Source organism: Rhinolophus ferrumequinum, chromosome 4, assembly GCF_004115265.2.
Source record: "Rhinolophus ferrumequinum isolate MPI-CBG mRhiFer1 chromosome 4, mRhiFer1_v1.p, whole genome shotgun sequence".
NCBI classification, from domain to species: domain Eukaryota; kingdom Metazoa; phylum Chordata; class Mammalia; order Chiroptera; family Rhinolophidae; genus Rhinolophus; species Rhinolophus ferrumequinum.
In genome coordinates, this window is record NC_046287.1 from 91911566 (window position 1) to 91922933 (window position 11368).

Consider the following 11368-nt stretch of genomic DNA (forward strand, 5'->3'; position numbering starts at 1 on the left):
GGCTAATTGGCTGTGGGAATTGGCCTCATCCACAGCTTATTGGCTATTGTGTGGGGGAGCTTACCCCACTGAGTGGGATTTGCCCCAGCAGGCTCTTGTTCCTGTTGAGACTTCCCTTTGGGTGTGCCACTTGTGGGGCTAATTCGGTGGTGCTCTACTGGGATCTGAAGCCAACCTCTAAGTATGCTAGTTCTGGGCCTCTTGGGAGGAGCTTCAGTGCAGGTCTGGTCACCCACTGCCTGTGACCAGTTGGGGTCTACCTGGTAGGAGCTACATGATCTGAGGTAGTTTGAAGCCTGTGCTAACTCTGGAGGCACATGGGAGAGGCCATGCTACAAACTAAGGGCAACTCCCACCAGTACCCAGCCTGAGGTAGCTCTGCAAAAAGCCAGGATACACCAAAGCCTGCTGTCACCTGTTGATCCCTTAAGGTTCACCCACTAATAAAGCCTTGTGGGGTACACAAGTTGGGTAAGGCAGGGTCTCAGGGTGTCACTAGAATGGGAAGAGTTGTGGTCACCAGGTTAATGTAAATTCTGATTTGGTGCCACTTTTGAGCCTGGAGCTACTCAGCAAAAGTCTCAGAGCACACCAACCCCAGCTGCTGCTTGCGTGAGTCCTGTGGACTCTAATAGTTTTTCAAGAAAGAGTGCAATGCACGCAGTGCTGGCCACTCTTCAAGAAAGTGCCTCCCGCATTGGGAGAGTTGGGTAGGGTGGGGCCCCAGTGAGTCAGCAAGATGGAGCTGTAGAAGTCACCAGACTAATCAGATTCAGATTTGTCTGTGAGGGGAAGGGCTCAACAGAAGAAAGATTACACCCACTTGTGGGTTGCACAGGAGTAGAACCCCACACAGGGAAAATGGTAACTGTCCTCCAGCCCTCATCTTAAGCCACATACCTCAGTCTGCCCCCCATATGCCTCCAATGCCCCCCAAGTTACTGTCCCTCTGCTGGAGCCTAAGGTGAGTGCCTTCGAGTGAGAGAGTCTGTGCTCAGGCCATTTAAGAGGACACCTGGATACCTGCAGCCTTCCATCCCACCTGAATGATCAGAATCCCCACTGTTCTTCACAATCAATTGTTTTGGGGGCTCCTCTTCCTGGCACCAATACTCTGGGCTTGGAAGGGCAGTGTGGGGCGGGGTCTCTTGTAGCTCTGGGGGGGGGGCACTTCTGTGGCCAAGGTGTTCCTCCTGGTTCTCAACTGGCACACGGAGGTTTGGAGCTAACCCATTTCATTTCTCTGCCTCTCCGTGGCTTCTTCTTTATATCCTTAGTTATAAAACTTCTATTCAGGCAGACTTCAGATGGTTCTCCAGTTTGACTGTTCTATAACATAGTTTTAATTTTAATTTGTTCATGGAAGGAAGCCGGCCCAGTGTTTATCTACCTGTCTTCTTGGATCTCCTCACACTTATAATTTTTAAAAATAACTTTAACCCTGTTTTTACTTGCATATTTCTGTCTACCCTGTGGGAAAGTAAGTTTAATAAAAGTAAGGATCATATTTGCCTTGTTCAACATGTGACTTTGGTGGTAGAATAGTGCCTGGTACACAGTTAATACCCAATAAATATATGTAAAAGGAATTTATAGCCACCTCCACACACAACACCATAGGTATGAAGGTCTTTTATATAACTTTTCAAATGCCATTAATTTTCTTTCTTGCTAAAGTTTAAATAGTAGAAGTGTTCTTTATTATTTCCTCTACAAGAAGTACTAGATTTCCACGTTTGTCACTTATATATTTCTTTCATTTTGGTTTACTTATCACTGTTTCTTCCCAGAAATGAGAAAATTTCATTCTATGATGCTGTTCATATTTAATCTGACTCCAATATTTCAAGGCTTCATTGTTTAGCTTTTTTTACTTTTTAAATTTTTTCCCTAAGGCAATAGACTATTTGCTTGATCATAATGTCAGATGTGACTTCCTTTTAGCTTGAGCTCATTGTGTAGACACCAGGTGTACTGCAGTAACTTTAATGGTACAGCTGAAGCTCAAAATGTCAATTTAATTGAATTTCAGGGTTATGTCCTGGGAGGCCTACGCCTGCAGTTGTAACTGTTAGTTAGTCTCTCCTGCACTAAGAGGTAGGATCCTATCCAAGGTTGTGTGAAGCAAATGCCCTGCAGTGAATTCCTAATTGATGATTTGGTTTCAGGTACATTATTATTTTGTACTTTAGAAGTCTGGGAAAGAGCAGAGTGCAGACACAAGAAGATTTCCTATGCTTAGGAACAAAGACCAGAACTGGTACTTTGGAATAGAATGGAATTGTTGAGAAAAGGGGACTAATCTATTCATTATTGCCTTTCTTAAAAGTTTTATTCTCTAGGCTTCATAAATTAAAGTCAGTGATACTTTATTTACATGTTTCATCTATTTGACACAGTTTTTAATGTGTTGAAAAAAATTTTAAAAGTCATGGGACATTTGTAAAATTTTTCATTCATTATTAATACCATTCTACAAGGTGTCAACATCCAAAGTCATGTATAACCACTGAAAGTAAGGATGCCTGTATTTGCTTGGACATAATTTGTGGGAAATCAGTTAAATTACTTGCATCCATGTTACCTGCTTACACACTTCTCATTTACACAATAGTAAAGAATTAAAAATACTTTTAGAGAAAATTATCCACATTTCAATTAAGCAATTCAAAAGTCAAATTATATAATTCTGGTATTTTTAAAAAACAATTCCTTGTAGTGTTGAAAACTTATTTCCCAAGTTTCCTACATTTTCTCTCAAATAGTTTTTTGCAAGCCATCTTTCACACAGAAACAATTACTTCAATGACAAAAATTTAGTGATTGGTAGAAATCAATTCAAACTCCTTCCGTTTTATGAGATGCTTCAGATACAGCATAAATACTAAATATGAATTGTTGAAGCTATTCTTTAGGATTACAATTTCTGATTAAGACATTTTATCAATACATAACTAAACTAAAATGTTGATGGAAATAATTAGGGAGCCAGAATTTCCCTAATGGAATGAATAAAGGAGAGATGTAGTGAACCTCATTATTTTACAGTTGAAGGGAACAAACCCAGAGAAGATAATTGCCTTGGACAATGGTCCCTGAACCATAGCATGCATCAGGATAGTCTGGAAGGCTGGTCAATCTGGAGAGCTGAATGTCACTTTCAGGATTTCTGATTCAGGTAGTCTGAGTGGGTTCCAGAATTTGTGTTCCTAACAAGTTACCAGACAATGCTAATGTTGTTAATCCTAAACCTACTGTAGGGACAGAGCCCCAAAAAACAGTTTCCAGGCTCTCGGCCTCACATAGAAAGGTGCTGGCTCAGGTAGTAAATGGCCATCGACTGTGATCAAATGGCCATCAGCTGTGGCTAGTTGGCCGTCAGCTGTAACCAGTGAGCCATTAGCCATGAATATAACTGCCGTGGCTAGGCTAGCAGAAAAAAGGGGGAGCTAGCAAGAAGATGGTGGCTGAGTCTGCAAGCGGCACAGTGAGGGTTGAGAATTGTGTTGCTCCTGGTTCCTGTGTCTCCAACCCAGCCGCCAGTGAGAGTATAGTGGTATGACTCCCCTAACTATGGCTCCGTGGGTGTTCCTTTTTGGCCTAGCCATGTCCTGCGTTCTTATGTGGAGAGTGGGACCAGAGACCCCGCCTGACACCCCGCAGGCCGCCCCGCCTGACAACTGGTCCAGCGAGCAGAGACCCCCACACGACACTTGGCGTAGTTGGCAGGATCCCCTGCACGACTAATGGCGCTGTGAGCAGGATCTCCTGCATGACACCTACTTTTAGTACCACTGGCCTATAATTATAGAGTAAATAAATAGCATAACTGCACTAGAAATCCAGCGTGCTGGCTATTCAGTCCATTCTAGTAAATTGCTTATTCTTTTATTGTTTATTTTTCATTCATGTCAGTTATTCTATATACCAGAGATATTTTAAGCATTCATACCTTCACTTATTAGTACATGTAGCTCCCGCAAAAACACAATGAGGTAACTACTGCAGATGCATTTTACAAATGAGAAAACCTCGTCACACACATATTAGGGAAATTGTCAAAAAGCACTCCTCTAGTGAGCACAGTAATCTGGATTCAAACACAAGCACATCTCAAATTAGAACCCTCATGCGTAACTCTTGCTCAAATTTTCCATGTTAAATCATGTCTCTAATATTTTCTCTGTGCTGTTATTTCTCAGATTTGCCAGAGAACAATATGATTATTTAGAGAGAAATAATTTCTTAATAATAAAAAGACTCATTTAATACTCACGACAACCCTATGAAAAAGACCTGATTAGAATCCCCGTTTTGCAGATGAGGAAAGAGAGGCACAGAGTTGTTCAACAACTGTCTCCAGGTGACACACCTGGTAGGTGACAGAGCAGAGAGTTAAATCCAAGCTGTCTGACTCCAGGGTCCACACTTGCAACTGTTACATTAAGCTTGTTTGTCACTGGAGTATATGCTGTCCTGCACCTGATTCATTATTATATAATTTTCTGGCAAATAAATATGAGGAATGATTTGAATATAGTAATTTCAAAATATATCCAAAATTCTGAACTTTCAAAATTGTGTGCTATGTACCTCTTACAACAATATATTCCTGGTAGCCTGAAGATATCCACATTCCACAGATTTCATCTCAATTTTGTGCAAAATTGATGAAGACCCTCAGTTAATTGGAAAATAAATATGTAAAAATTCCATTACTATCTTCATTCTGTCATAACATTAGTATTTACTAGTTTACCAAAAGGTGAATTTTTAAAGGAATAAATTTGCTTCCTAGACTTAATGATGAACCAGCCTTATCATGTGGCCATCAACCTAATTTGATGAAAAACTCATTCACCTGAGTTTTTCACCATGGCCTACCTTCTTAAAATTGACTGAGGAGAGATGGCTCTTTCTCAAGCATGCTGCTGTCCTCCCTGCTCCTCTTTAAGCTTGCATGTTGTGGGGACAGAGCCCCAAAAAGCAGTTTCCAGGCTCTCGGCCTCACATAGAAAGGTGCTGGCTCAGGTAGTAAATGGCCATCGACTGTGATCAAATGGCCATCAGCTGTGGCTAGTTGGCCGTCAGCTGTAACCAGTGAGCCATTGGGCACTAATATAACTGCCGTGGCTAGGCTAGCAGAAAAAGGAGGAGCTAGCAAGAAGATGGCAAGCGGCACAGTGAGGGTTGAGAATTGTGTTGCTCCTGGTTCCTGTGTCTCCAACCCAGCCGCCAGTGAGAGTATAGTGGTATGACTCCCCTAACTATGGCTCTGTGGGTGTTCCTTTTTGGCCTAGCCATATCCTGCGTTCTTATGTGGGGAGCGGGAGCTGAGACCCTGCAGGCCGCCCTGCACGACACATGTCCAGATTGTAACTTATACTAGGTGCTCTGAAAACCCTCAGACACCCACTTCCTTCCCTGGCTACCAGCAGAATTGCATTGTGAGCACAATCTTCAGAGCCTGATTTGGCCAGGTTGTTTCCGAGTAGGAATCATTTCATTATTTCTATGCAAACTATAGTCAAAAGCCTAATGCTAGCATTGAGTGCATTTATCTGATTTCTGATCATAAAATTGCCATTACTAAAAAAGATAGTGTATTTAATATCATCCAACTGATGACAGGAAAGTTATGAGACATATTCACAGGTTCCTACTGAAATCTCCAAAAACCTTTTTTTTTTTTTTTACACATTTTTTCTAGAGCAAGACCGTGAAAGTGATCTTTAGAGGATTTCATGCTCTTTGAAATTCCTCATTTTGGTTCATCTCATGATAAGTGAATTTTCACTTGATTCATTGCACTGAGACTTATTTACAAGCCCACATGCCTTTACTATGAGTGATTTATCTGTAGATAAATCTACTATAGAAAATTATTGCCATCACCTAAAATACTCTTCATAGTATAGGCATATAACACAATATAAGATTGATTGACAGTAAATTTTGGGTGTTTGTTAGACGGTACATATATAAAGAATTTTTTTTCTATTAAGATAAAATAGATGCTCAGGATTTTGTTGAACTTCTTTCTTCCTTCCTTTCTTCCTTTCTTTCTTCCTTTCTTTCTTTCTTTTTTTTTTAAAAATACATTTTATTGGGGAATATTGGAGAACAGTATGTTTCTCTAGGACCCATCAGCTTCAAGTAGTTGTCCTTCAATCTAGTTGTGGAGGGCGCAGCTCAGCTCCAAGTCCAGTTGACGTTTTCAATCTTTAGTTGCAGGGGGCGCAGCCCACCATCCCATGCAGGAATTGAACCAGCAACCCTGTTGCTGACAGCCCGCACTCTAACCACCTGAGCCACCCAGCCTCCCATTTTTTAAGTTTAGAAAGTGTGATCCACGCATAGATTCAAAGGCCAAAAAGTACATAAAGAGAAAAAAATGAAAGTCTTCCTCCCATTCTTGACCTGATGGGTCCAGTTCCCACATTGCCGCCAACTCATATACATATAACAACCTCTCTTGATTGTTATGTGTTCTCAGAGAGTTTATCATGTAGTCTTTTAGAGTTTATGTATATTTTTTTAAAAAGTACTTCTATGGCTTCTATTTTTACTCTCTTTAATATCTCACAATTTTCTTCCCATAGGTTTTGGTAATTTATTTTTAATTTTATCCTACAGATTTCATCTTTTTTGTTAATACAGATGCTCTACAACTTATGATATGGTTACATCCTGATAAACCCATCATAAGTTGAAAATGCATTTAATACACCTATTCTACCTACCAAACAGCATAGTTTAGCTTAGCCTACTTAAACATGCTCAGGACACTTACATTAGACTACAGCTGTGCAAAACCATCTAACACAAAGCATATTTTATAATAAAGTGTCAACTATCATGTCTAATTTATTGTGTGCGTTGCTTTTGCACCACTGTAAAGTCGAAAAATCACAAGTTGAACTATCTAAATTGAGACCATCTATATTTGAAATGGAGTTGTCTCATTATATGTTCTATATAGATGTTATTTTATATATGAATACTATTAATTACTGTATATCAATTGTGTACCTTACAAATTCACTGAATTCTCTATTTAAATATTTCTTAATTTTCTTGGTATTTTCTTGTACAACAATCATATTATACAAGCTAAAATATTTTGCCCTCTCATTTTTACTTTCTATATTTTTAACTTTTTTCAATGATAGAATAGTATCTAGTACAGAGGCTTATTAAGAGAACTGAATAAATTTACATGTATAATCTTACCTGGCACATAGTAAGTGCCATATAACAGTTTGCTGTTAGTTTTTCTTTGTCACTTGCTTCTACTCGTATATTATCTCTAGCCATCTTTTGTGTCATCTGTGCCAACAGTTTCCCTTCCTTCATTAGAACTTTTACTTTATTCATAAAAAATTCTCAGTATCTCCTTAGAATAATTTTAGTGCCTGTTATGTACTAGTCACTATGATAACACATGTTATGGTGAATAAGAAAGGCCTTAACAGAATGTGCAATCTGGTAAAGAGTAGAAAGAGGAATGCAGATAATTATTTTATTAATGTCTTCATCAACTATGTATATAACTTTAGCTATTCATGTTATTAATCAGATACTGGACAAATCAATGTATTTCTAGAAACTTAGAGATTTCTGTCTCTTTCACCTCTAAGTTCCATCCTACCACAACTTATTACCCAGAAATACCCTCTATATTTATGTGCAGAGGGTTAAATAGATTACCCTGTGTTTTGGAGAAGGAGTACACTTTCCAGGTTACGTCATTTCTGAAAAGGTCTTTCTGTCTCTGCAGAAGTGGTCGCTTTGCTTGTTACCTCCTGAGATGTAGCAGAACGGGGTTTTATTATTTAACTCTTTAATGCCCTTGTGGTTTCAGGCATTATTGGTACATGGAGTATTTGGTTGGTGCAACTTACATTTTTGTATTGCTGGACTCCTTTATGTGACTTGATAACAAACTAGGTTATCTATAAAACCTGAAGATTAAATAATCTTATATACTCTCCTCACCTACAGTCGGTGATTGTATTATTCTGCTTTCCATTTTATTTTTTTATAACCACTAGGATATGGTTAAACCTATATATCTTTCTTTTTTTGAAAGCAGTCTAAATAATAAAGTAAAACCTGGTTTAAAATAATCTTTAGATCAATTGGAATAAGGTACCCATTATTTCTTAAGAAAAATCTGACAGCTTTTTACATAGTAAATAGGGGTGGGACAAAGAAAATATGTTATTATCATTTCCCCACTCCAAATGCAAATTTCCAAACTTAAACAATGTCATTCTTCTCTATCAATGCTTCATGGGAAGTTAAATTTTGGAATTGGAGCATAAAGGCAAGTTTTTGTAGCTGTTGTTACAAGAGATTGCCATTTTTCCAGCAGATAAATAGGACAACAACTATAAAGGAAGTATGATTGCTATAATCAGTGAGATCAAGGCTGCTGTTACAGAGGAATAACTAGAATGACCCCTGTGCATGCTTCTAGGAGCTTGTTTCTAGGGTGTTTTCCTAGGAAAGAAAACATGGCTCAGGAGACTAAAAAAATTGAGGCTGTAAACTTAAGAAGTCCATGCAAAACAGTAAGGATGAATAGGAAAAATGCTGAATGACTAAATTTTTTAATTCTACAAAAGGGCATTGAGCATTATGTAAAATATTGGACAAGATCATCCAAAACTCTTTGTTTGTCTCTAACTTTTATAAAGGTTCATAGTTTGACATTAGCAAGGACAGTCCAGTGAGAGTTTGACTTGGGAATATGAAATTGTAGATCAAATGAGAGATAGTGGCAAGAAAGAGGAGTTGAAGCACAGATTTGGTGCCATCTGCTTGGGGGTGATAAATGAAGCATGTTACTCTCTCAAGAATAAGGAGATATGAGAGTTAAACCTTCAGAAACTGCAGGAGGCATCGAAAAAAAAAAGACAAAAGCAAAAGTCAGTGGAAAACCAAAATTATATATTTAAAAATTATTTTTCAGTTTCTTCTCTTAATTTAGACTGTACATGAATAATTTATATTTATTTTATTAAATGAGTATTTTTGTTGTTTGCCATAAGATCGTTCTTTAATATTTACCCATCAGTGTCTTGAATAATCTAGTACAATATAATTATATAAAATAGTTCCATAGAAAAAGGCTGATTGTATTTTACTATTTAATAAACCTGGTAGAAACTTTTGTGGCATGTGCTGAACAAAACACAATTTACTTAGCATTACTTTGTACAGGGGTATGTTTTCAATCAAGAATTAATAAACTTTTATGATTGGAAAGAGACTTGAATTAAATGTATCTTTCAGAGCTTTTCATAGAACTATATGTTCTGGAAGGTCTCTATGATTTCATTTTTCTGCATGGCATGTAGGAAAGGCTCATTTGCTTCTGTGTTAATTTAGTAGTATAAACTATAAGCTGGAAGATTAAAAAAATGATTAAATGAGTGCTTACCCCAGAGCTTCTTTTATGTGTACATTACTGCACAGTAAATCCTGGCAATTCCAACGTTCTAATGGTTTTATTTAAAGTAAATAGTTTGCTGTATATCTTAAGTCATGAAGTTTCCTTACAGTGATTTAGATGATCTCAGGACAATTATATTGGTCACATTACTGCTGTGCATGTGCCTTTTGAATTTCCAATTAGGGACATGGAGATCAGATATGGCCCGTTGTTTGGGGTGACAAGAATTAGTCCACTATCCATCAAAAGTTTGTCTCCTTATGTCCTATGCGATTTGCCTAGGATAATTTATACAAAATGATCCCTATCTTTTTTTTAATCTTTAATTTCTATATTTACATTTTTTCTTTATTTGGCTTCCAATAGGAAACGGGAGCATGGACAAAGGTCCATTGTCCATGGTCTACAGCCCCTGGGCAGGGGCAAATCCCATCCCCTTGCCTACCGGCTGTCTCTGGGGACCACCCCTATCTTTTTTGAATGTAAATGTAATTATGATCCTATTAATAATGTATTCATAGGTGTATTTATCTCAGCTAAGAATCCAAAGCTATAAAATACGGGTAAAGAAGATAATTCTGAAAATTCCCAGAGCAAATGACATAGTCTACTAAATAGGGAAAAGTTAGGGCACTTGGATAGGAAGCTTTCCTCAAGAAAGCTTTGTCACAACAGAAAGCTTATTTAAGCTCTGGGTCTCTGTTTTCAGAAAATAATGGCTATTCTTTTTATCCAACTCATAGAATTTTAGAAATTATTTTCAGTGAGAAAAAGAGGAACGATATTCTGCAAAATAGAGAGGGGGAAATACTTGAATGCATTCACCGTGCAAATACTGTATATATCTTTTGTGCAACACACCATAATAAGCAGAGCTAAATAAAGCTGTCCTTACTGTTCGAATTACACCACCCTGGGATTCAGTTTGTGGTCATACAGAAGGTGAAAATACTGATCCATGTGCCCAGGACAGACGTGGTTCATTTTTGTCGACCCTGCTTTTTTATCAGTACCACTCTTCATTGCATTCTCTAAAGTGCTTCGATTCAGATGATAACTCATACAACCTCTATGGCAAAGAGGAATTGCTCTTATTGCTCTTTCCCTTTTGTGAACCAATGCTTCTCCTGATTATCTTCTAGAGCCAAGATTCACCAACCCCCTTAGGCGAACACCAGCATCACCTGTTGATCTCTTGTGCCCAGGCTTCACCAACAGAGATTCCAATTTCATGAGTTATAGGTGGGGTGTTGTCAGGAGTGCTTTTCATTTTTCTCTTTCTTATTTTAAGCTTTCCAAACAAGTGATTCTAATATGTGGGCAGGGTTGCGATCCATTCTTCTGGCACCGAGGAATCTGCAAGCAGAAGCTCTGGAATCAGAAAATCTGCACTGGGCACCAAGCAGTCCCGTGGTGCTGCTTTGTGTCCTCGACCTGTTCCCTGGGTTGTTAAGTTCAGATGTCTGAATCACCTGTAAAATGGGCATGGAGGTATCGATCCTGCAGGGCTATTCTTAATTTAAAGTAGATAATGTGTGTGCAATATGTGCAAAGGAGTAAGCATTGATAAATCCCACTGAGCCATTGCAGATGAGGGCATGGCATTGCAGTGGGAAGGGGTAAAGCTGTGTAGTTGAGGAAGTACTTCCAGAAGCATGACTCACATGTCCCCTATCTGAAATAAATATTTTTTTGTAAAAATGATTTCCTTAATATTTTAGAACTGGACTGTGAGTTTGCATACCTCTGACTGACTAGATTATTCAGCAAGTCACAGGAAAGGGAGGTTTGTTTTTTTTTATTTTTTCTCCAGCTATAAAGACCACTGAGTAGCATTAGTTAACAACAATTACTGATGATGAGCACATATGTTAAGAGCCCCAGATTTGAGCAAGTAGTGTGTCTTTG